This window comes from Saccostrea cucullata, unplaced genomic scaffold (assembly GCF_032062105.1).
Source record: "Saccostrea cucullata isolate Sc308-1 unplaced genomic scaffold, CSIRO_AGI_Scuc_v1 ctg787, whole genome shotgun sequence".
Classification (NCBI taxonomy): Eukaryota; Metazoa; Mollusca; class Bivalvia; order Ostreida; family Ostreidae; genus Saccostrea; species Saccostrea cuccullata.
The window spans coordinates 435,231-461,458 of record NW_026933448.1 but is presented as its reverse complement, the minus strand read 5'-3'; the positions used below and the strand labels follow the sequence as shown (position 1 = coordinate 461,458).

At 32.3% G+C, this 26,228-nt stretch overlaps 2 long non-coding RNA genes across 3 annotated transcripts; both read left to right on the top strand.

The window, feature by feature from the left end:
* Positions 1–1,549: 1,549 nt before the first annotated feature.
* Positions 1,550–19,514, top strand: LOC134238358 (uncharacterized). 2 transcript variants are annotated; one of them, XR_009985980.1, is made up of 5 exons: positions 1,550–1,670; positions 2,046–2,257; positions 3,400–3,461; positions 19,101–19,148; positions 19,272–19,514. It is a non-coding gene; the product is annotated as an uncharacterized LOC134238358 (long non-coding RNA). The 2 variants fall into 2 exon arrangements; XR_009985979.1 differs by lacking the exons at positions 19,101–19,148; positions 19,272–19,514 and adding exons at positions 3,549–3,596; positions 3,721–3,935.
* Positions 19,515–24,816: 5,302 nt separating this feature from the next.
* On the top strand, positions 24,817–25,695 carry LOC134238359 (uncharacterized). The gene is made up of 4 exons (XR_009985981.1): positions 24,817–24,865; positions 25,044–25,086; positions 25,202–25,364; positions 25,665–25,695. It is a non-coding gene; the product is annotated as an uncharacterized LOC134238359 (long non-coding RNA).
* The last annotated feature ends 533 nt before the right edge of the window (positions 25,696–26,228 follow it).

Here is a 26,228-nt window from a genome sequence, read left to right as displayed (position 1 = left end):
GAAATAAAATGAAATATTTTTTTCATATTGATAAAAGCTGCAAAAGAAACCAAGTTTAGGGCAGAAACAACCCTGGCCATTGATATTACACAAGAGGAGTTTCAAGAGAAGACAAAGGCTATTACAGATAATTTATTTAATATAGTGAGTGTTTTAAATAATTTGAAATCTTGTTATAGCTGTGTTCATGTAAATCACACGTGAATAATCTTCAATTCATTTTCAGTTTACTGAACATTTTAGGAAAAGAATACCCGGCTTTAATAAATTAATCATCTTATCTATCAGGTAAAATAAACATTTCAGATACGTGTGTTACTGCTCAAATATTTTGTACATTATAAACTTTCTTTAACATTCATATTCTATATTGTTTGTTTTAAATTTCAACTGTTCAAAGATTCTGGTTTTTAAGTCAAAATAGATTGTAGTCATTTTCATACGTCTCACTGAAAGTTTTGTTTTAGACTTGGAAGTTTGAACATCAAATATGAAATAATTGTAAGAAAAAATGAGACTCCACATGATCAGGCAAGCCAGTATATATGGGCCACAAAACAACTATTGGGAAAATCTGTTGTGTTGGAATCCCTGGACAGAAACAGCACGGTTTCCCTTGTCAATATTGTCAACGAGCAAGAGAAGGGCAAGTTTTTCTGTCATATACTGTGAAATCACTAATTTTCGTGGGGGGTTAATTTTCGTTGTTTAAAAGTACGAAGAGACCCACGAAGTATGTCCACCACGAAATGTAATTTATCTCATATATTACTACTAAACAATTCTTCAACCACGTATTCAAATCCTCCTAAACCAATATGTTTTCCTCAAACCACGAAAATTTGACCCTTTTAAAATATGTGACTTTACAGTATCTTCTGAATTATATCCTGTTAATTAATTCAAAATGTTATGATAAAAGAATAACAATTACTATTGATTGATTTTTCGAATCGGCATGATTTCAATGTCTCTGTGGTTAATTACAGTTGTTAAATGTATTGATCTGTTTTTGTTTTTAAAAAAATGGTAATATAAAAGAAAATTTCAACATAGACAATAAAGATTACATGTCTAATTGTGTTTTACATTTTCACAGAACTGGTATTAGATAATGCGGACAATCAATGTGAATTCCTGCAACACATATTCCCGTGTTCTGATGGAGAGATCTGTGTTCAAACCTCGGATCCTGCTTCTTGTTTGTAAGTTTTCAGAAAAAAGTTAACAGCAATAGGAGGTAATGTATTTATTGTTTCCAGGTTATCCAGCAAAATCATTGAATTTGTTTATGTACACCTATGTACACCAATAAGTGGTCAGTATTTCTTTCCTTTTTTAGAGCCAAAGAAGTACATGGTAAATAATTTATTGGAGAGAAGTATACTTATAATATTCTTACAGCAGTTACATCTTAAATATTTAAAGAGAGTGAGAAGTCATATCTAAAACAAAATTTTTCCGAAACGTTATATAATCAAATTTTCATTTTGTTTTTAAACCAGCTCAGTTATACCTTACTATGTTTATTTGATTACAGATGATGTCGACTTGATCATTGGATTAGGCATCGGTATACCTTTTCTTTTGATTGCTATTACAGCCATGTTCGTCATATTTGTTTATTGTAAAAGAAAATATGAGAAGAGAGATGGAACTGAAATCGATAGGTACATGTTAGAGCTTCATACGAGAACATTTTCATAATGCTGGCAAATAAAATGAGGAATCTAATCTAATAACTTTTTTTATTTCTTTGATTCCTACCCACTATTAATTTTTGAAACTTCGAACGTAGAAACTTACTACGACACTTTTTTAAAACTATTATCCCCATATACATGCATTTCCATATATTTCATTCTGCATGTCATGTACGTGCTGATAAAATTCATTTGAACAAGAAACATACTTTCTGTTACATTTTCTTGGGTTCTCTTCTGATTCAGTTATCTTTGTAGTTTCTGGTGGAACAACGACCCTAATGTATTTGATGACTGAGTTAAACTCATGCTAATATTCACATTCTATATTTATCATGACAGATCCTTTGAAGGAAGTTATGTCTTCGAATCAAGAATAACCGTAAGCAAAGGTGGCAAAGTTCCGTTTAGTTTAAAATTTCCATGGTCTTCGGAAAGCGATATTAGGAGAATGAGCAATATTACGATATAAAGTTCAAACGTCAAGCGCAGCTTGCACCAGGAAGGTAACACAGAGATTGGAAATGATGGTGGCCACACCAGGTGTTATCTTGGTAATATAAATGACTTGCGTATATACCATTTTCCTGTTACAATATACTTATGCATTTTCAATATGAAATCTTTTCTATAACTATTTTTTTAAAAATTTCTTCTCAATTTGAAATCAATATTTATATCAGAATCAAAGTATAAAATTGTAGTACTGATTAATATTTGTGAGTTCAAGCGTCTGATCGCAGCTTTCCTCAATCAATGGCTGCTTAATGACGCCTTGATTTAGTCAAACGAATAAGCAAAAGATGTCAAGTAAAACAAATATGATTAGGAATATGGATATTAAACATTCTAAATTAATGCATATTAAAAGATTCCTTATTTTCGAAATGTAGGATAAGGGCACAGCAGACAATCATAAAAAGATTGTTTTTAGTCTTCTGAAGCAAAACATGGTATAAATCAGTACTTTTGTGCAAGCGTTTCCATTTAGTGCATCCATATCATTGGTTAAAGTTAAATATTTGAAAGCGTGAAAAAATCAAAGATGAAACATTTTTAAAAATCTGATAACAATACAAATCTGTTGATAACATAAACATTGTAAACACGGACCCCGAATTTTTAGAAGTGAATCAGATGACTAGAATTTAAAAAAAAAACATGTTTATTCACTTAGCCCTATGTAGCAATGAAGTAGACGGAATTTACCGTGGTGAAATTTAGAACGAAATATAGGAGTTTATATAATACACGTATATCATCAATATTGCAAAGCAACGCTTGTATATGACATTATTCAAAGTAAATCCTTGAATGTTATTAAACCAATTTATTAGAAAATATCAAGCAAAAACCCAAAAAGCAGCCTTCTAAGTAATGGCTCTCATATGAGAAAAAAAATTCGAAATGTATGTTTCACAAACAAGAAGGATATAGAGGTAACGAACAGTATTCAATCTCAAAGTCCATAAAACAATACAAAAGAGGAGCAGAGCAAACAAGGACCTCCGAAACATCAGAGGTGGGATCAGGTGCCATGGAGGAGTAAGCATCCCCTGCTGACCGGTCAACAAACAAAATACTCAGCGTCTTACAAATAGGGTTCAATATGTGTCGTTGTACCGGTATTATTTTTTTATGTAATTTACTTAGGGTGTGGTTGAATACAGTACATGTAATATACTTATTTTTGTAGATCAAAGTACTACGGATTCTTTCTGGGATTTCACGCGATCGTATTTACCAACAGAGAAATCGGTTAGATTTTCTTTTTGAAAGACATATGAGTTTGAGTCTTAACTTTGAGATATTGCATGTTATTTTATTTATTTTTTTCAATTTCAGTTTGAAATAAGAAGACCTGTTGCTGATAGGAGACCTAATCCTTTGTTTGTAAGGATATGTTTATTCTTAACATCCATCTGTCTTGTACTGATCCTCCCTTTAATTTGTATTGATTAATTGATTTTGAAATAAACAATAGTAGAATGTAAATTTATATATTTATATTTTTCAGAGAGATTAATCAACAGCTATGCAAGTCAGCAGAGAAAACAATGTTGGTTTTTTTTTCGAGTGAAAATAAGCATGCTACTTTAGTTTCTTTTTGTGATATACATGTAGTTTTTCTAGATCAACACTGTCTAATGACCTATATGAAACTCTTGTATATAAATATTACCTTTTTGTTTGATGTGCTTTTTGAGAATAATTCATTTTATATAGGAAGGGATATCATATTAGACTATCAAGTATAAAAGGGGAGCTTTACTTGACATTTAGAATAGTTTTCTTTATTTACTTCTACAGGTAATAAATTGTTTCAACCTGTAGTTTTCTTTATTGATGTTAGGATCAGGGTTGATTGTTATTGTCAGCACATTTTGAATATATATGTTGATAATAATGAAATTACAGATGAAGTAGAATAATTCTAAAAAGTTTCTACAGACCCAAATTAAAATGCAGTTATGAACATTAACATAACGTTGTTTTTAGAAGGTTTTGTTTCTTATTGCCGAAAAATCAATAAACCAAGTACAAATGCATTTTTTAGTTCTATATTCAGCTTTTTCTTTTAGCTGTATTAAAAATGGAGGATGTTTTTATTTTTAATTTAAAGTAACGATAAATTATCCACAAAAGAGTTAATTTTGTTTTTTATCCATCGCAATAAAGAGGAATGTCTGTTTTAAATATTTGAAGATAACGAACAGAATATAAGCTAAAAAGTCCATTCAAACAATAAATATCAGAGATAAAGCATACATTGCTCTCAAATACATCAGAGGCGGAATCAGCAGTAAGTATCCACTGCCAACCGGTCACATCCATCTTGTGCTTCTTGACTTTATGTCATGTTTAAGAAATAACAGAAATAAACCGCTGGCAATTTGGTTTAAAAAGTCTAACAAATAGCATGAAAAATTTTGCTCGGCTCTGGACGTAATGTTACCTCTGATGTTTCGGAGGTCTATGTGTGCTCCGCTCCTATTTTGTATTGTTAATTGGACTTCTTAAATTCAATACTGTTCGTTGTCTCTGTATATTTCATGAAACAAATGGAGATAACAAAAGTGTTCAAGATTAGAATTCCACAAAACAATACAAAATAGGAGCTGAGCAAACATGGACTGCCAAAACATAAGAGGTGGGACCAGGTGCCGTGGAGGTGTTAACGTCCCCTGCTGACCTGTTATACCGACCGTGTGCTCCTTGTAATCATCAGGAAATAACGCAAAAATATGTTGTCAATTCAGTGAATAAATAATGGACTAATAATTAGTTTGAAAAAGTCATTCAGCATTTAATTCAATGATAAATTGTATTAGCTGACAACGAAGAACTTACGAAAGGATTACTTTAAGCAAGACTGCTGATATCATATTCATATAGATAGAAAAGTTTAAGTCATAACGTTTATCATAAAGCTTGGTTGTTAAATTACCATTTCAAGTAAAATACCTACATATGAAAAAGATGTGTCAGACCTTGTGGTATCTTTTATTTAAAGCTCACTGGGATATATCGTATCGACATAAGAATGGAAATAACCATTGTTAATTGACAATACGTCGTCGATATATCTAAATGTTGAGTTGAAGGCTACAGCAAGTGTTTTCTTCTTTTCAGTTATAAGATTTAGGAGGAAATGAAGATAAAAAACAGTATTCAATCCCAAAGTCCATTAAACAATACATAATAGGAGAAGAGCAAACACAGACCTCCGAAATATTAGAGGTGGGATCAAGTGACATAGAGGAGTGAGCATCCCCTGCCGACCGGTCACACCCGCCGTGTGCTTCCTGTCATGATCAGGAAATAACGGAAAAAATCCGTCGTCAATTCAGTGTATAAATAATGGACTAACAATTGGTATGAAAAACGTCAGTCAGCATTTGACTCAATGATAAATTGTATTTGCTGACAAGGTCATTGTATCGACCATAGAACTTACGAAATGATGACTTTAAACGAGACTGCTGATATTCTTGTTTCGTCAACTAGCTTGTCAATAATTTACCTTATTTAAGAAATTGTTCATACGTAGAGCATGCTCTTGCGTATCGAATCAACTGAGATATATATACTCCGTATGTAGGTGATGAAGGTATATTGCTGCATTAGTAAGGGAAGTTGACGATAGAAAAGTTAAAGTCATCACGTTTATCATATAGCTTGGTTGTTAGATTACCATTAGTGTCTTTTTCAAGTAAAATATGCAAGTATGAAGCAGAAGTATCTCAAGCTCACCAGGATATATCGTATCGACGTAGGAATGAACATTACCATTATTAATTGACAATGCATTAGTAAGGGAAGTTGACGATAGAAAAGTTAAAGTCATCACGTTTATCATATAGCTTGGTTGTTAGATTACCATTCGTGTCTTTTTCAAGTAAAATATCCAAGTATGAAGCAGAAGTGTCGGACTCTGTGATATCTTTTATGAATTATCTCAAGCTTACCAGGATATATCGTATCGACGTAGAAATGGACATTACCATTATTAATTGACAATACGTCGTCGATATATCTAAATGTCGAGTTGAAGGCCACAGCAAGTGTTTTCTTCTTTTCACGCATAAGATTCTGCATAAATTCTGCTTCATATGAATATAAAAATAAGTCTGTTAATAACGGAAGGCAATCAGTACATATGGGAATTCCAATAGATTGTTGGAATACCTGGTCTCGAAAAACCACACAGATATTTTCAATCAGAAACTCAAGCATCTTCTTGATGTCCACTTCAGAGTACTTATGTGTGAACTCAGAATCTGTTTTAACACAATAATTTTGCAAATGACCAATGCCGAGGTAAGTAAATTTACGAGTTCCATTTTTATTGAAGAAGCAGTTGTCAATGATATCAAAAAGCCTGGATTTTAATTTGTCGTTGGAATTGCTTTGTATAAAGTTGAAAAATCGTAAGTTTGTAAGCTGTTGATTTTTGTAAACTCATGTGATTTCAAATTGTCTAAAAGTTCTCGTTTCTTATTGTTTACACGTAAATTTCCTTATTTATTGCTGATGAAGCAATAAACCCAGTACAAGTGTACTTGTTTCAGTTCAATATTCAGTTATATTTACTTGCCTTATGCTTTATAATAGATAATGTTTTCATTTTTAACTCAGATTTATAATAAATCATTCAAAAAAGAATTAAAGGAGTTATTTATTTATAGGTTCTAGAGCGGAAAGTCTGCATAAAATATAAGGATATAACGAACATAGATGATTCTTCTAAGTCCAGTCCTCTGTAAACCGTTAAGTTTTCAAGACTGTTTTAGCCATGTTTTGACTTGAAAAAAGTTTCAAGTACGTTTTATTTTCAAAAGTATTTACAGACTTCAGGCCACAAGCTTTAGCTAGAGCATTAAGTTTGAGCTACAATAAAGGATCAAATATTTCACTTTGCTTATTTAGAAAAAACTTACATTGCGGATCAATTACTTTAATTTCAAGGCCCGTGTAGTCAGGCAGGTGGATGGAATTTCAAAGGAATTTTTTTTTCTAAAATTAAGTGTAGTTGATCCAAGATTCTACTGTGAAATTGATTTTTGAGCCTGATAACTGTTCGTTATCTTCAAATTTTATATAGCAGTTTCAATGGTAAATTTGGATCGACACGGTAGCTCAGTCGGCAGGGCACTTGCTCCGTGATTGGAATGTCGGGGATTAGAACCCCAGCCGCGACTGATCTAAGTCGATACAAAATAGACAGCAATTGTTCCTTCACCAAGCGCTCGGCAATTTGAAATGAAAATTGCGGGTCCTTCAGATGATACCTTAAAAAGGCTAATTTTGGCGCGATAAAGATCCGTTCCCTGAGTGTCGAGTAAAAGTCTAAATTTGAAGCCCTTCACCGTTAGATTGTGACGTCTCTATATGAGTGAAAAATTTCGAATGAGACGATAAACAACTTTCCTAATGGAAAGCGAGTAAAAGCAAGGTGTCTTTTCATAAGCCTTGATTTTGTGTGTTTGTTCATTTTTAGAGCCCCTTTTGGGAACTTTTTACTCATATTGAGACATCGCCTTATGGTAAGGGTGCAATTTATTTCATTCTCGAAAATCCTTAGTATAATAGTGATATGCGAAATTTCACATTATATATCAGTAAGAATAGAAATAAAGGCATGAAAACATAAATAAAAAACTAATAAAACAAAATTGACAATCCAAAATTTATTTCTTTAACTATTTCTCTTTATCAATCAGAAGATTTAGTTCACGAATCAACAATGTAAGCTATGCCAGTTCTTAAATGATTTTTAGAGAAATTTTCAGCATTCTGTTTAAATTTAAGACCTGTGTTTGAAAGACTTAATTAAAGAGACACCGTGACGCACAAAGGAGAAAATTGTCAAACGTCGAATTTTGCATGACCCGAGTAAATTTTGTTCAATTCCTAAAAGTATTAGGTTTCAGAAAATAACAGGTTTCAGAACCTAAAGAAATCACATTTATGGAAAAAATTAAGTATAAATAATTTCAGTATGTCCCATAACGAAAATATTGCTTTACTTCTTCCTGCCTATTGTACGCGGGCGCAGAAAATTGAATGTTATCATTGTTACCTTGGTCTCAAGTACCCAGGAATGAATGTAAGTAGACCAAAAAAATTTATGCAATCTTTTTAAAAAGTTGTTAAAGCATATTTCTCACCCTTGCATGCTCCAGTTGAATGTTGTTTACAAGTTAGATCTAAAAATAAAAGTGGCACGACCTTGACATACACGAAAACAACGAAACAGTTTTTCCAGCACTTATATTGTGCAGTCTTTTCTTGCTTTACAGTGCAGTTTAATTGTCATATCTTCGCTGTATACTCATAATTTTCATAAGTCTTTCTCTTTATGCTACAAATATATTAAAAGAAACACGTGATTTTTGTCCCATTGTGTAACTTTAATTTACATAAAATGTTATATTTCAATGAACTCTATGTATCTTTGAATTATTTTGAGTGAATTAAGAAAAGATTTCTTGTATAACATCATTTCAATATTTACTTATTCTTTTGAACATCGAAAAACAAAAGAACACTCGTGCCACCTGTCACTTATCAAGGAAGTGTACATGTAGACGAAATGTACTACAAGGACACTCTTGACGTAAGTAAGTCATCATCTCAGTTTTTGGTTCCACAAAAATATTAAATTAACATCTAGTTAGCTAACATCTGCCACCGGAAAAGAAGATATAAAATAGATATGATTATCCTGTTACAGTTGTCTTTTTCAAGCATCCACGGAGGTTCTACCGCAGTTTGGAACCGTTGGAAAATTTACTGGTATGTTTTTTTTTATTTGTTACTCTGAGACGGTTTGAAAAAGCATCTCAAAACTTTTCTAATCGAAACTAATACTTGACAAGCATATTTGCACTGAAATAGATCATAGCTACTTGATTACTTAATAAGTTGATACAACGAGATTTCCAATAATCCCGTAGTAAGACAATTTTGAGTACTGTAAATCACTTTTCATTCGCGAGAACTTTATTTTCGCGTAATTACGCGAGACCGTGTGCTCGCGAAAATTTAATTCTCGCGTATAATAGTATTCCTCAAGATTATATAAGATTATATAGAGCATTAACCAAAATTCGCGAAAATTGTGTCTCGCTAATCAAGAGTCAATGGCTACCTCGCGAAAATAAGGTGTCGTGAAAATAGAGTGATATACAGTAATTCTACGTGTGGCGTGTATTTTATCTTATGTTTTTCATGGCTTTTGCTTTTTATATAAATGTAAACAACAGATTTTTATATTTTCATCCGCAGAATTAAATCAAAACTTGGAGATGAAATCCCTCATTCTGATCGTGTTGTGTGTGTGTTTGCTTGGTAGGTACTTCATATTTTTACATCGAATGTCACAATGAAATTACATTTCCTACAGTCTGAAATAGGGGAAGCATACTTTACAATAGGAAAACCTATGAAAAGAAATAAAATGGATTAAATAACTCGACACTCGATCCTAGAATCGTTAAAAGAAACTTAGATTTTTGTCATAATTTTTTCTATTCAACATCATATTATGACCAAATTTGGTCCACATATTTTTCGGTGTTGTTTTGACGTTACAGTGTTGTTAAGCGTGCTTCGTGGTGACAAAACCTGTTGCTTTTAAAATTGACTATCATGAGTTCCATTTAATCAAATGGAATGAATCTTCACACATCGACAAAGTAAATGTTTTTACATAAGAAAATGTGTTGATCTAAATTCTTGTAAAAATAATATGATTATGAAAGACTCTGACTACATTTTAATGACCCTCGTATATACTTTGTTTCTTAGTCTAATAATCAGTAATGTAATATAAGGCATGAAATATAAATCAATGTACGACTGTAAATATTTTCTAGCCTCTATCCAAGTTGCCATGGCAGGGAATGGTTGCTATTGTGTGTATCACAATGACCAGACGTGCAGTAATTATTGCCAGAGCGAACTCAGCTGTAGGGGCGGATACTGTGGATCAGGCTGGTGTGTTTGCAAGTGTGTGGGTTGCTAAAAGTAACTGGACAGGTGAAGCACTAATAGAATTGATCTTGTCTTTCTCTATGATGTGTTAAATTATCATGTAATCAAAAAAATTAAAATAAGTTGACAATGCTTTGATATGTTATTCAAATATGTCAAATGATTTTAAAGAATCCATTCAATATATAATACAAATTACCAGGTACGTTATTTCTGATATACCGCTTCTGAAAAAATATTTTTAAATACCGGTATATAAGCTTACACTTACGATGTTAGTTTGCCTCTATTTCAGGGAGAACGGAAACAAGACTACATGACATATGTAAAATGAACTTCTATTAAACCATTAAAGCATCAGTTGTTAGTTATTAATCTGACTTAACACCCATTCTCAATATAAGGGCACAAATGCCTCTCTGATTTTTTAAAAAATGAAGTTCAATATAACAATTTTTCTATCAATTACCTTTGAAAGAAAGTATCTGAAGATTTTGTTTCCAGATTTTTTTTCATCAAATTTTAATACATGTAATAATGACAAAATGTAAAGTAGAGGGTGATTTTATTCAGAAATGTAGCTTGAAATGTACGTTACTCTTTCTTCAATGTCCAAAAAGATATGTCAAAAAAATGTAGTCATTAAAATCACAGTTGGAATATCTCATCTTAACACCAGCACATCCTACCAACTCTGTCAGCAACATATTTTCTCGGCATACGAACGTGCGTTTGATTTTTCCTATCAAAAAACAAAGGTTACCTTTTGATCCAGATGTATAAAAACATTTTTTCAAATATATGTTTTTAATTCTTCTCTCTGTTTTCTTTAGAGCGATCAGTTTGGAATCTTGTCATTTTATATAGATACTGGAACTTAACATGTACATGTAGTAAAATTCTATTTTGTAGTTAATGTCTTTTTTAACATATATCCATGCCGATTTAGAAAACTACGTAAATGTAACGTACATTTCAAGATATATTTCTGTTTAATAAAAAGCTTAAAATTCATCTTAAAATTCATCGTTTTGTTTCAGTTTATTCCAAAACGATTCCCTATGTAATCACATTGTGTTATATGTCACAATCACCACTATAAACACACGATTGCCTCAGAATATGAGTACTTAACGTACATTTCAAGCTTGTAATAATATGTAAATTATTAATAAGAAAATATTGAAAAAAGCAATTATTGACATAAAAATAATTTCAATGAAGCGTTTTAACGCAGTAATATAAGAAATCATAATGTTACAAACGTGGTTATTTGTCATCAACTACATGAATGTCACGTCACTTCGGTAACGTTCATTTCACATATTATTGGGGAGTCCCCTACACCTCATTTTAACCATTCTTTTGTGCTGTTTCGCTGAAATTGACACCTGTCGTAGCCTAGTTACTTCTACCTGTGTGCAAGGGTACAGACAAAAAAAAATAAGAGTCAGGCGTATTTTGCTATGATCTAACAAATGCTTGTGTTTGGCCATTGAAACTTAAAATAAATCTATTCCGAATATATCCATCGACAGTCTTGTTAACAATTTCGTTTAGTATGTTGCAACATCGTTTGTCAAAACACAAACATACGTACTTTTCAACAGATCTGGAAAATATAACCCAAAATGCAATGATTCAAACAAAACTGAGTATTGTGTGCCTTTCAGTATTTGAAATGTACGTGACCGTCTTGTGTTCTTAGTTTATTTGTTTTGTTTCTTTTTCGTTTTTTTTTTGTTTTTTTTTTTTTTACCAATTATAAGCCTATGCATACCCTGTTTTAAATTATCAACAACAATTAAATTAATATTGACGAAAAGTCGCATACTAAAAGTAAACAAACTGCAAAAAGGTTGCCAAAGATGAATTTAAGACACTTAGAAATAAATTTTCTAGCATGTGGTAACAGTCTACCACATTTACGAGGATTGGGGGTGCATTTAGATGGATTTATGTGGTCAGTTGTCAAATGGATTGTAACGCAATTCATTGACTAAATAAAAAAAAAATGTCAGTTAGAAATACGCAAAATGTACGTTACCATACGTAACGTACATTTCAAATATAAAAATCAATTCTCTTCCACAAGCGTACGTTAGACACGCAATATATTGATACCATTTGAACTTGCATATCATAAGAAATGCATCATACAGGTTTCGTATTCAGAAATATATACCAGGTATCAAAATTATATTACATATAATTGACCTTAATATATTTTTTTTCCTCAGCAGAAACGTTTCTTTTCATTAATTTTGGGATTTAGCCGACCTCCAACCTTTGAAACTTTCCTTTGTGTACACATTCGAGTGTGTGAAAGTATGAGAATACATGAAAATTCGTGCGATATTCACTTAATTCGAATTTCATGGTAACGTACATTTCAGTCACGTACATTTCAAATGATCACTTTTCATGTAGAAAATAATTTTTAATTGTGTTAAGCAAAACGTCTTTGCCAGTTTACAGGATACAAGGGGTTGCTTATTCAGAGTCTTCTCATATTTTCTACTTAATATATATTCTTAATGGAAGAATATAGGTAACGTACATTTCTTTCTTATCTCTACGATTGAAAATGTCTTTCATTCCGTAAACATATTTATAAAAGTTGCTCAAATTGCTCAATTTCATGTTACATTATCTAAGTAGGAGTAATTAATCCTTGGAAATTTCAAATTTAGCCCATCAATAAATAAAGGAGAACAAAACTATCAGGTGTATAATCTTTGTGTTTGCTTGTAATGTGGTTGAAATAGAATTAAGCGACAGGGACATTTCACAATAAAAATGATTTATTATCACAAAGAAAATGTATTCATTGTTATGAAAAGAAATATATATGATACAAGGTTTAACTAATCAGAAAATTTTTTACTTGAGAATCAAAACTATATATTACACAGAGGGGATTCAACATAATATTTGCCTCGGCGATAGTAACGTACATTTCAAATAGGCTACTATATTTGAATTTGGAACTCCTTAAATACCCTTTCAGATCGATAATTATATGAATTCTTATTCATTGTTATATGACTATTTATAATGTTGATTTAAAAATTACATCAGTGGTATTTCTTCTAAATGAAAACGAGGCGACATTATTTGAGCCCTTATATTGAGAATGGGTGTTAAATGAATAATCGAAACATCAATTATTTGACATACTTATCAGTTATATCAAAGCAAAGCAATTACACTTCCAACCCAAGCAGCATTTATTAAGAGAATTATATGGAGATAACCGAACAGTATTCAAACTCAAAAGACCATTAAACAATACAAATTTTGGATCAGAAGAAACACGGACCTCCAAAACATCAGAGATGGAATCAGGTACCATGGAGGAGTGAGCATCCCCTGCCGACCGGTCACACCTGCCGTGTGCTCCTTGTCATGATCGGGAAATAACGGAAAAAATCCGTCGACAATTCAGTCAATGACATTCAGTAAATGATTGTCTAACAATTAGTATGAAAAACGTCAGTCAATGGTAGATTGAATTTGCTGACAAGGTCATTGTCAACCATAGAACGTACGTATGACTTTAAATGAGACTGCTGATATTCTTGTTTCATCAACTTGTTTGTCAATAATTTACCTCGTTTTAGAAATTTCTTATACGAAGAGCATGCTTACCAATCCATGGCACCTGATCCCACCTCTGAAGTTTTTAGAGGTCTGTTTACTCTGCTCCCAATTTGTATTGTTGAAGAAACTTCTTTGATCGATTACTGTTTGTTAGCTTTATATTATTTATTGATACTCTCTTATCAATGAATAATAATTAAATTTCATTTCTTCGTTGATTCTATATATTCCATGTGTAATGAGTAATGAAAAAGGCCTATACCATTCAAACGTTGGTGTGACCTGGAATAATGGAACAGTCCAGGAGCCTGTTCACCCCTGTTTGAATAGTATAGCCCTTGGCTATATAAAAGACTGCAGAGGGAGTCTCGACATTCTGAAACCCGTAGAAGACGAGAAAAGTTGAAGAAAAGATAATAGGTAATAACAGAACAGAAGAATTAAAACAGTAAAATTAAATTAAGGCTTAGGGTACAGAGCGCCGGTAAATGGTAAGCCAAGAAATTGTGGTGAAGTGCAAGGTATAGTAACCCTGAACAAGGGTGAGGTACCGAGTACTCATTACAATAGAAACTTGGCTTTGGAACTAGGTGCAGGGGGCTCAGTCTTACATGTAGTACTTGGTAACAAAGAAATACGGCTTGTAGATCCCGTTGTTTATAAAAAAAAATTATAAAACAAGGAAAAGTATCCCATGAAAATAATAGATAATCATTGTTGTAAATAATTTTTATTCCCAGTATTAATTATAGGCTCAGATAGAGCCAGAGAAAAGGTTTATATACATTTGGGTAACATTAAGACCATGTATCTCTTAAAAAAGAAACCCTTAGGTCACACGTTACATTTTGGTGGGATATAAAGTATCCGGAGAAGGTATTCAGACTGATCCACAGAAGATCTAAACCATTGACAAATGGCCTGTGCCCTTGAATGTCACCGAGGTTTGGTCATTTCGCATTGTCAGGAGACATTCCACTGGTAAATCAAGTGAAATTTCAAAGTATTGCAATTTACTTTTTACACAAGTAAATATCAGTATTAATATCCATATATTTATATTTGCAAATATGTTTGTTAGATGAACCTATGGAAGAGAAACATTCTGTAAGTAGTTATTTGGGGGTAAGACGTCATAGTGCGACCGAATTCCATGGCGAGATGATATGTTGCCTACATATTTCTGTCACGGTGCAACTGATAAAATGATTGAAAATATGGATATTTCAATTAAGAGATATGAAGGATATGGAGATAACAAACAGTATTCAAGTCCATAAAACATTACAAAATAGGAGCAGAGCAAACACAGACCCCGAAACATCAGAGGTGGGATCAGGTGCCATGGAGGAGTGAGCATCCCCTGCTGACCTGTCTCACACGCCGTGTGCTCCTTGTCATAATCGGGAAATAACGGGAAAATCCGTCTTCAATTCAGCATATAAATGATGGACTAACAACAAGTATGAAAAACGTGAGTCAGCATTTGACTCAATGAGTTATATAATAAATCTTCTTTCGATGTGAATAATGTTTTGAATACTATAATAAGTCTTCATAGCACGTTACCTTATTAACCCGAAATTCAATTGGAGTTCTGTAAAGTTAAACAGGCGATATCATTGCTTTTGACTAAAATATATCAAATTTATGCAAAATCTTATGCGTGAAAAGAAGAAAAAAAAGAAAACACTTCCTGTGGCCTTCAACTCGACATTTTGATATATCGACGACGTATTGTCTATTAACAATGGTAATTTCCATCCCTACGTCAATACGATAATCCTGGTGAGCTTCAGATCAAAGATATTACAAGAGTCTGACACATCTGTTTCATACTTGGATATTTTAAGTGAAAAAGACGTTAATGGTAATCTAACAACCAAGCTATATGATAAACGTGATGACTTTAACTTTTCTATCGTCAACTTCTCTTACTTATGCAGCAATATATCTTCATCACCTGCATACTAAAAGTGTATATATCTCTGTTGATTCGAAACGTAAGAGCATGCTCTACGTATGAACAATTTCTAAAACGAGGTAAATTTTTGACAAACAAGTTGATGAAACAAGAATTTCAGCAGTCTTGTTTAATGTCATCATTTGGTAAGTTCTATGGTCAATACAATGACCTTGTCAGCAAATACAATTTGTCATGGAGTCAAATGCTGACTGACATTTTTCATACTTATTGTTAGTCCATCATTTTTTCACTGAATTTTTTTTCGCTGAACACGGATTTTCCCGTTATTTCCCGATTATGACAAGGAGGTGTGACCGGTCAGCAGGGGATGTTCACTCCTTCATGGCACCTGATCCCACCTCTGATGTTTCGGAAGTTCGTTTTTGCTCTGCTCCTATTATGTATTGTTTCATGGACTTTGATATTGAATACTGTTCGTTATATCGATATTCTTCAATGAGATTGTTTTTATGTCTCATTATATTTTTAGCATGTAATGCAAAAAGGTACGGTACCCAATGTTCTGAAAGCTGCTAATGTGTGATGGAGAATACACGTGATTGTGATGACAAGTGGAATGGGGCTTATTGTGATGTTCCCGTAGATGAGTGTACGAATAGAACTGCTATTTGCGACCCAGATCTGCAGGACTGCATAATGAAAAATGGAGAAAATAGATATTTCTGTTCTTGTCGCTATGGAACCAATGTCACCGCTGGTGGAAAGTGCTTGTGTAAGAAAAATTATTTTAGATATTTCAAAGAATCATAATGGAAAAGATAATTAACCTCTTATTATCCTTCTTATTTTCATTGTAGCCCCAGTACAACCGTATACAACTAGTAAGTGAAATAGCTAAATGTAGTTTTAAATCGCTTTTCTGTATGATTTTTATTAAACAATATATGAAAAATTAACTACTCAAAAAGGCATAATAAACAAGTTTTGACAAGTATGAGAAATAAAATGGAATGTCTTTTAATCTTGATAAAAACTGCAAAAAAAAAAACCAAGTTTAGAGCAGAAACAACCCTGGCCGTTGAAATAACACAAGAGGAGTTTCAAGAGAAAACGAAAGCTATTATGGATAATTCTTTAACATAGTGAGTGTTTTAAATAATTTTAAACCTTGTTGTAGCTGTGTTCATGTAAATCAACATAAATAATTTTCAATTCATTTTCAGTTTACAGGGCATTCTAGGAGCAGAATACCCGGCTTTATGAAATTAATCATCCCATCTCACAGGTAAAATAAACATTGCAGAACCCGTGTATTACTGCTTATATATTTTGTACATTGTTGACTTTCTTAAACATTCATATTCTAAATTGATTGATTTTAAATTCAAGTCTTAATAGATGCTAGTCTATAGTATTGTCAAAATAGATATTAAATATTTTAGAACTAGTATCATTTTGTTTTAGACTTGGAAGTTTGGAAATAAGATATGAAATAAATTGCTGGTAAAAATGAGATTCCACATGACCAGGCAGGCCAGTATATATGGGCTACAAAACAACTATTTGGTAAATCTATTGTGTTGGAATCCCTGGTCAGAAACAGCACAGTTTCCCTTGTCAATATTGTCAAGAGAATGGTAAGTTTTTCTGTCATATATCTCCTGAATTATTTGCTGTTAATTTATTCGAAATTTATGATAAAAGAATTACAATAATTATTATTATTGATTGATTTATCGAATCGGTATTATTTCAGTCATACTCAGAATCTCTGCGGTTAATTACAGTTGTAAAAACAACCGTAATATATATGTTTGAATTAAACTCACGCTGATATTTACATTTTATATTTATCATGACAGATCCTTTGAAGGAAGTGATGTCTTCGAATCAAGAATACCCGTAGGCAAAGGTGGCAAAGTTCCGTTTAGTTTAAAATTTCCCTGGTCTTCGGAAAGCGATATCAGAAGAAAGAGCAATATCACGATACAAAGTTCAAACGCCACGCCCAGCATGGATCAGGAAGGTACCACAGGGATTGGGAATGATGGTGGCCACACCAGGTTTTATCTTGGTAATATAAATGACTTGCGTATCGACCATTTTCCCGTTACAATATACGCATGCATTTTCAATATGAAATCTTTTCTATCAATATTTTTTTATATTTCCTATCAATTGTAGATCAATATTTATATCATAATCCGAGTATAAAATTGTAGTTTTTATTAAAATTTGTGAGTTCAAGCCTAGAGTCTGATTGCAGCTTTCCTCAATCAGTGGCTGCTTATGACCGCTTTGATATGCAAATTGATTTAGTCAAACGATTAAGCATATATTCTTGGATAATACAGATTCATTTGATTGAAAGGAATTTAATTACGCTTCGTTGATCTTTCGGATTTTATTTTTAAAAAAAAATTCATGTAAAACAAGTATGATTAGGAATATGGATATTAAACATCCTAAGTTAATGCATATTAAAAGATTGTAGGATAAGGACACAATAGACAATCAAAAATAGATTTTTTAAAAACTTCTCAAGCACAACATGATATATATCAGTACTTTTTTGCAAGCTTTTCCATGTAATGCATCCATATCATTGGCTAAATTTAAAGTTAAACATTTGAAAGTGTGGAAAAATCAAAAACGAAACATTTTCAGTCGTGAGAAACCCTGGGATCTCTAAAAAAAAATCTGATAACAATTCAAATCTGTTAATAAGGTAATAAACACGGACCTTGAAATTTTCAGAAGTGAATCAGATGACTAGGGAAATTAAAAATAAAACCTGAGCCCTATGTAGCAATGAAGTATACGGAGTTTATCATAGTAAAATTTAGAACGAAATTCAGGAGTCTATATAATCCATTTATGACTTTCCCTATGATATGAGATACATGCATATCATCAATATTGCAAGGCAACGTTTTTGTTGTATTCGACATTGTTCAAAGTAAATCCTTGAATGTTATTACACCAATTTATTAGAAGATATCAATCAAAAAACCCAAAAAGCTGCCCTTAAATAATGGCCTCTCATTATGAGTGAAAATTTTCGAAATGGATGTTTCACAAACAAACAAACAAACAAACAAAATAATCAAAGTCTTGACATTTAGGGTTCAATATTTGTCGTTGTACCAGCATTATTTTTTTCTATGTAATTTACTGAGGGTTGGGTTGAGTATATACATGTAATATGCTAATTTTGTAAATCAAAGTACTACGGATTCTTTCTGGGATTTCACGCGATCGTATTTGCCAACAGAGAAATCGGTTAGATTTTCTTTTTTAAAGACATATGAGTTCGAGCCTTAACTTTGAGATATTCCATATTATTTTATTAATTATTTCAATTTCAGTTTGAAATTAGAAGACCTGTTGCTGAAAGGAGACCTAATCCTTTGTTTGTAAGGATATGTTTATTCTTAACATCCATCCATCTTGTACTGATCCTCCCTTTAATTTAGTTTGATTAATTGATTTTGAAATAAACAATAGTAGAATGTAAATTTATATATCTATATTTTCAGAGAGATTAATCAACAGCTGTGCAAGTCAGCAGAGAGAACAAAGTTGTTTTTTTTCTTTGGAGTGAAAATAAGCATGCTACATTAGTTTATTTTTGTGATATACATGCAGTTTTTCGAGATCAACACTGTCTTATGACCTATATGAAACTCTTGTATATAAATATTACCTTTCTTGTTTGATGTGCTTTTTGAGAATAATTCATTTTATATAGGAAAGGATATCATCTTTAGACTACCAAGTATAACAAGAGGCCCATGGGCCACATCGCTCACCTGAGCACCAAGGGTAGGACTAGTATAAAATGGCTTTTTATTGTAAAGTTTAAATCCAAAAGTAGTCCCATGACCAATCATGGATTTGCTATTTTTTAGAAAATGATTGAGAAGAAGATTTTTAAAGAATTTTCCTATATATTTCTATGTAAAACTTTGGTCGGCCATTGTAACCCCGCCCTACCCCCGGGGGTCATGATTTGAACAAACTTGAATCTACACTACCTGAACATGCTTCCATATAAATATGATGAATAATGGCTTTGTCATTCTTGAGAAGAAGGTTTTTAAAGAATTTTCCTATATATTTCTATGTAAAACCTTAGTCGGCCATTTTGGCCCAGCCCTACCCCCGGGGGTCATGATTTGAACAAACTTGAATCTACACTACCTGAGCATGCTTCCATATAAATATGATGAATTATGGCTTTGTCATTCTTGAGAAGAAGGTTTTTAAAGAATTTTCCTATATATTTCTATGTAAAACCTTGGTCGGCCATTTTGGCCCAGCCCTACCCCCGGGGGTCATGACTTGAACAAACTTGAATCTCCACTACCTGAGCATGCTTCCATATAAATATGATGAATTATGGCTTTGTCATTCTTGAGAAGAAGGTTTTTAAAGAATTTTCCTATATATTTCTATGTAAAACCTTGGTCGGCCATTTTGGCCCAGCCCTACCCCCGGGGGTCATGATTTGAACAAACTTGAATCTACACTACCTGAGCATGCTTCCATATAAATATGATGAATTATGGCTTTGTCATTCTTGAGAAGAAGATTTTTAAAGAATTTTCCTATATATTTCTATGTAAAACTTTGGTCGGCCATTTTGGCCCCGCCCTACCCCTGGGGGTCATGATTTGAACAAACTTGAATCTACACTACCTGAGGATGTTTCCCCATAAGTTTCATCTTTCCTGGCACAGTGGTTCTTGAGAAGAAGATTTTTAAAATATACCACTAAATTTTCATTAATTCCCAATTATCTCCCCTTGAATAAGGGCGTGGCCCTTCATTTGAACAAACTTGAATCCCTTTCACCCAAGAATACTTTGTGGCAAGTTTGGTTGAAATTGGCCCAGTGGTTCTTGAGAAGAAGTGGAAAATGTGAAAAGTTTACAGACAGACAGACGGACGGACGGACGGACGGACGGACGCCGGACAAAATGTGATCAGAAAAGCTCACTTGAGCCTTCGGCTCAGGTGAGCTAAAAAGGAGTTTGACTTGACATTTAAAATATTTTTTTCCTTATTTATTTCTACTGGCAACAAATTGTTTCAACCTGTAGTTCTCTTTATTGAAGTCAGGATCAGGTTTGATTGTTATTGTCAGCAACACTTTTAATATAAATATGTTGATAATAATTAGATTATAGATGAAGTAGAATAATTTTAAAACCCAAATTTCTACAGACCCAAATTAAAATGCAGTTACGATCTTTAACAACATTGTTTTTAGAAGGTTTTGTTTCTTTTTGTTTGCACATAATTTTCTCTATATATAGCCGATAAATCAATAAACCAAGTACATATGAATTTGTTTAGTTCTATATTCAGCTATTTTATTTTCTTTTTGCTTTATTTAAAATGAAGGATGTTTTCATTTTTTTTAATTCAAAGTAATGATAAATCATCCATAAAACACTTAATTAGTTTTGTTTTTTATCCATCGCAATAGAGAGGAAAGTATGTTTTAAATATTAGGAGATAACGAACAGAATATAAGCTAAAAAGTGCATTCAAAAAATAAACATCAGAGGCAAATCAAACACTGCTCCCTCATACATCAGAGGCGGGGTCAGGAGTGAGTATCCCCTGACAACCAATTACATCCATCTTGTGCTTCTTGACTTCATGTCATGTTTAAGAAATAACAGAAAAAATCCGCTGACAATTCGGTTTAAAAATCTAACAATTAGCTTGAAAAATGTTGCTCGGCTTTGGACGTAATAATACCCCTGATGTTTTGGAGGTCTATGTGTGCTCCGCTCCTATTTTGTATTGTTAACTGGACTTTTGAAGTTCAATACTGTTCGTTGTCTCTGTATATTTCATGAAACATATGGAGATAACAAACAGTGTTCAAGATTAAAATTCCACAAAACAATACAAAATAGGAGCAGAGCAAACATGGACCTCCAAACATAAGAGGTGGGATCAGCTGCCATGGAGGTGTGAGCATCCCCTGCTGACCTGTTGTTATACCGACCGTGTGCTCCTTGTAATCATCAGGGAATAACGGAAAAATCTGTTGTCAATTCAGTGAATAAATAATGGAATAATAAATTTCTTAAAAAGTTATTCAGCATTTAATTCAATGATAAATTGTATTAGCTGACAAAGTAGAACTTACGAAAGCATTACTTTAAGCGAAACTGCTGATATCTTATTCTTGATTACTCAACATGTTCGTGAATAATTTACCTCGTTTTGGAAATTGTTCATACGTAGAGCATGCTCTCGTTTATCGAATCAACTGTGATATATACACTCCGTATGAAGGTGATGAAGGTATATTGTTACATAAGTAAGGTTAATTGATAAAAGAAAAGTAAAAGTCATCACGTTTATCATACAGCTTGGATGTTAGATTATCATTAACGTTTTTTTTTTCAAAGTAAAATACTCAGATATGAAACAGATGTGTCAGATTCTGTGGTATCTTTTATCTCTAGCTCACGAAGAAATGTGTAAAAAATCAAAATCTGAGACGTTCCATAACGTTGTAATTTTTGACAATCTGTCTACGCACTGGTCATCTATATTTAAGGATAAAATATCCATTAACACTCCAATTTAATTCAAAATATCACCAAATAATGCTTCGTAATTATTTTGTCGGCGAGTAAATTATCATTGAACTTTCTGCAATACAACAGTGTAACTTTTTTTTATTTCCAAAAATATATCTATGTATTGCAAATGTTCCAAAAAGTGACATGTTCCGTGAAGCATGTTTATTGGAAATAAAATAGCAGTATATTGCTGCATGAGTAAAGTAAGTAAACGATTGAAACGTTAAGAGTCATCACGTTTATCATAAAATTTAGCTTTGCTATTATATAAATTTCAATTAACGTATCATCCAAATATGAGATAAATATGCGATATTATGTGGTATCTTTAATTTCAAGCTGACTTAGATATATCGTGCCTACGTATGAATGGAAATAAATATAGTGAATTGATAACACATCGTCGAAAATCAAAATGTCGAGTTGGAGGCCATAGCAAGTGTTTTTCTCGTGTATATGAATGAAACATATGGGGATAACGACATTATTCAAGATCAAAAGTATATATATATAATATATATGAACCATATGTTTATCGTTGAGTTGAAGGAAACTTTCTGGTTTTGCAAAATCTAGTATCCATATATCTCTATCACTAGCAAGAATGACGAGAGGCGAATAATCTAATGATGACGTTTTTCTGCTCTACCATTAGAAAGGGAGCGAAAAAATAACGTGGGGATGTACTTCTCTTATTTCTTTGATTGTTATTTGCTTTATTATCACTTTTGAGAATTTCAGAATCTTCTTACATATTTCAGGGTCCTCCAGACCCTGTGACTTTTGACGTATATAGAGAAAAAATATTCCCATTTCCGTTTTTCTTTCTAGTTTGCACATTGACGATTTGGCCTGGTGCTGCTTGTAAGAGAGTCTTACAAACGCTTTAGAGATAAAGGTTTTGCTATGAGAAAAGTATGCAGTACACTAAGAGGGACACCCTAATTATAAACAATGAACACATGGTATGATCACGGTGTGACAGATGGAAAAAGATGTGCAGGTTTTTTTTTTTAAAATAAAAGAAGAACAGACGTCTGGGATTATGTTACATATTAATTCGTAAACAACGGGTACCGGTATGACGAGAAACTTTCAGGTTATTTATACATTCATGCTAATCAACCGAGTTTGTTATGATAGTTGAAATCTTTCCATATTAAATTGTGCGTTTCAATAATACATCATCTCAATGCGTGTTTATAAATATTGATAAAATAGTATGCGTTTCTAGTTTTCAATTTTTATATTTGTCCAGTTCAGTAGCCAATAATAAGTAAATATAGTATGTTGACGTATGCGGAGACTTGCCAAAGTTTTTGAGTCCCGGGCAACAGGAAAGATAACTCCAAAAAGGAACTTTGATACCAAAGATTTAAAAAATATTTTTTCTACATCAGTGCATTAAGTTTTAATTCAATTTTTTGATGTAATCTAATTCATTAATGGTTCTTCTGTACAAAAGGAGTCTTTATTGATTTTTCTCGAAACGTATTTTAGAAAAAATGAGTTTTATGTACTTTTTATAAATAAAATTAATTTCTGTAAAAAAAAAATATGTTGATCGATAAAATTAAGTTTTTATGCTTATTCTATGAGCTTAAAAATATGCGAAAGGGTAGGACAAAATTTGTTGTGCTAGGTATGAAAACGCCTTGGGAAAAATTGTCTAATCTTGTGAATTTATCATTTTAAAAAATCAGTATTAATTACCTTTTAATCCCTGGACAGTTTTTAAAGGTTGATATGGTTGTTAAAAGTAATTTTCAATAATATGAAAATATAAGCTGTGTGTGTGTGGAGGACCCTTAAAGTCAGCCACGAGTCAACGAAGCGCTGTAAAATATTGTCATTTCCGAAAATCGCAGACATAACATTGATATCCAATAATTCGCATTACGATTAAAAATTTTAGATGAATGCATGAAAAATAGATAGTTTGTAAAACAAATCTAACTCATTTTCAGGTATGATCGTCTTTAATTAAGAAAATTTAGTTCATTGACCTGCAGTGTATGTTGTGTTATTTTTGATGGGAATTTTTAAGAAGTTTTGAAGCATTTTTATCTGGTTTCAATTGTAGATCCATCCTTTTGTTGTTGAAAGCCTTAAATTTACTTAAAAACGTTATATTTGATAAGTTAGTAAAATGTCGCCTTTTTTGTGTGATGCAATCTACAAATTTTCATTCATAATGTCATTTTAATTCTTACTAGTTCTCTATAAAACTTTGGAAATCAAGCAGTTACTCGTGTTATATGACTGTCCAGGATGTGAGGACGTAATTTAGATAATAGTCAAGAACAATTCTGACGTCATCAGCATTATCTCCGTCTTTGGTTTCACAAAAACATTAAATTTGAGAATCGAGAATTAATCGAAGACTAAACATCTTGCAGAACAGTCAACATCTGCCACCAGATGAAAAGAAATAAAATAGATATACTTATCCTGTTCGGATTATCTACTCCAAGCATCCACAAGGGTTAAGTTACTGTTGGGAACTGTTGGAAAATTAAACGGTATGTATGTTATAGACTTAATCCACGAATGCGTTTGAAAAAGCTTCTCTAATAGGTTTTAAATCGCAATTACTACTTTAAATTGTTCCACATTAATTGCCAGGTTTGCTTCTGTATTAATTATTAATCATTAATTGATGAATTATTTCCATCACATGTTCCAATGGTAAATTTGAAGATGAAATCCTTCACTCTGCTCGTGTTGGTCGTGTGTTTGATAGGTAAGTACTACATCATATACCAGAATTTCAAAATAGAAAATCTTATTCCCTATGGTCCGAAATAGAGAAAATTATTTTTCCTCACTAGGCATGATCTATCAAAAATATTTTCTAGCCTCTGTACAAATTGCCATGGCTGGGCATGGCTTTTACTGTGTGTATCACAACGACAAAACATGCAGTGATTACTGCCAGAACGAGCTCAGCTGTAGAGGGGGATATTGTGGGTAGGCCTGGTGTGTTTGCAAGTGTGTCGGTTGTTAAAAAAAACTGAGCAGGTACTAGAATGTTCTATTTATGAAGTTCTGAAAAAGTATAGCAAATACTGAAATAGCAATGCCAACTGAACATTTTAGATCAGATCAAAATATGTTTCAAATGAAATTTATGGAGATAACGAACAGAATTTACGCTCAAAAGTTCATTAGACAATACGAATTTAGAACAGAGCAAACACAGACATCAAAAAAGGGTTTGATTAGATGTCATAAAAACTTATTTCGATAATCTCTCAAAAAGTTTTACTGAAATTATGAAAGACATGTTCAAATTACGATTCAAGCTTACTTCTATTTCAGGAAAAACGGAAAAAGGACTACATGACATATGTAGTTATGAACTATTAGTAAACCATTAAAGCACCAGTTTTTAATGATTATTCTGTCTTTAATGAATAATCTAAATTCGAAACATTTATTATCAGGGATATTAATCAGCATGTACACTTAACCAAAGCGATTTTATTTCTATCCTAAGCAGAGTTTGTTTAGAAAACTTTTCATATATGGATATAAAACATTTTAGATAAATCCTGTTCAATCACTTACTTTCTTATGTTTAGGTAAAAGCTTAAACGTTTACCATTTTACCACGCCCTGTAAAGAAAAAAGGTGCAATATTCGCCAAAAGATCCGTTGAAAACATTTTTGATAGCCCAAGATTTTTATAATTAGATGAAATATAATTAGTTACATGAATCAAATGTAAGCATTGCAAAAATAACACTCAATGCTGCACATTTTATTATAGAAGAACGAACGTCGAGGTTTTACGAAGTATTAAGACACGACATTCAATAAGTATAATATGAAAATTCAAAGAAGAGTAGAATATCGTATAATTTGCGGTTATTTTCTGCCAAA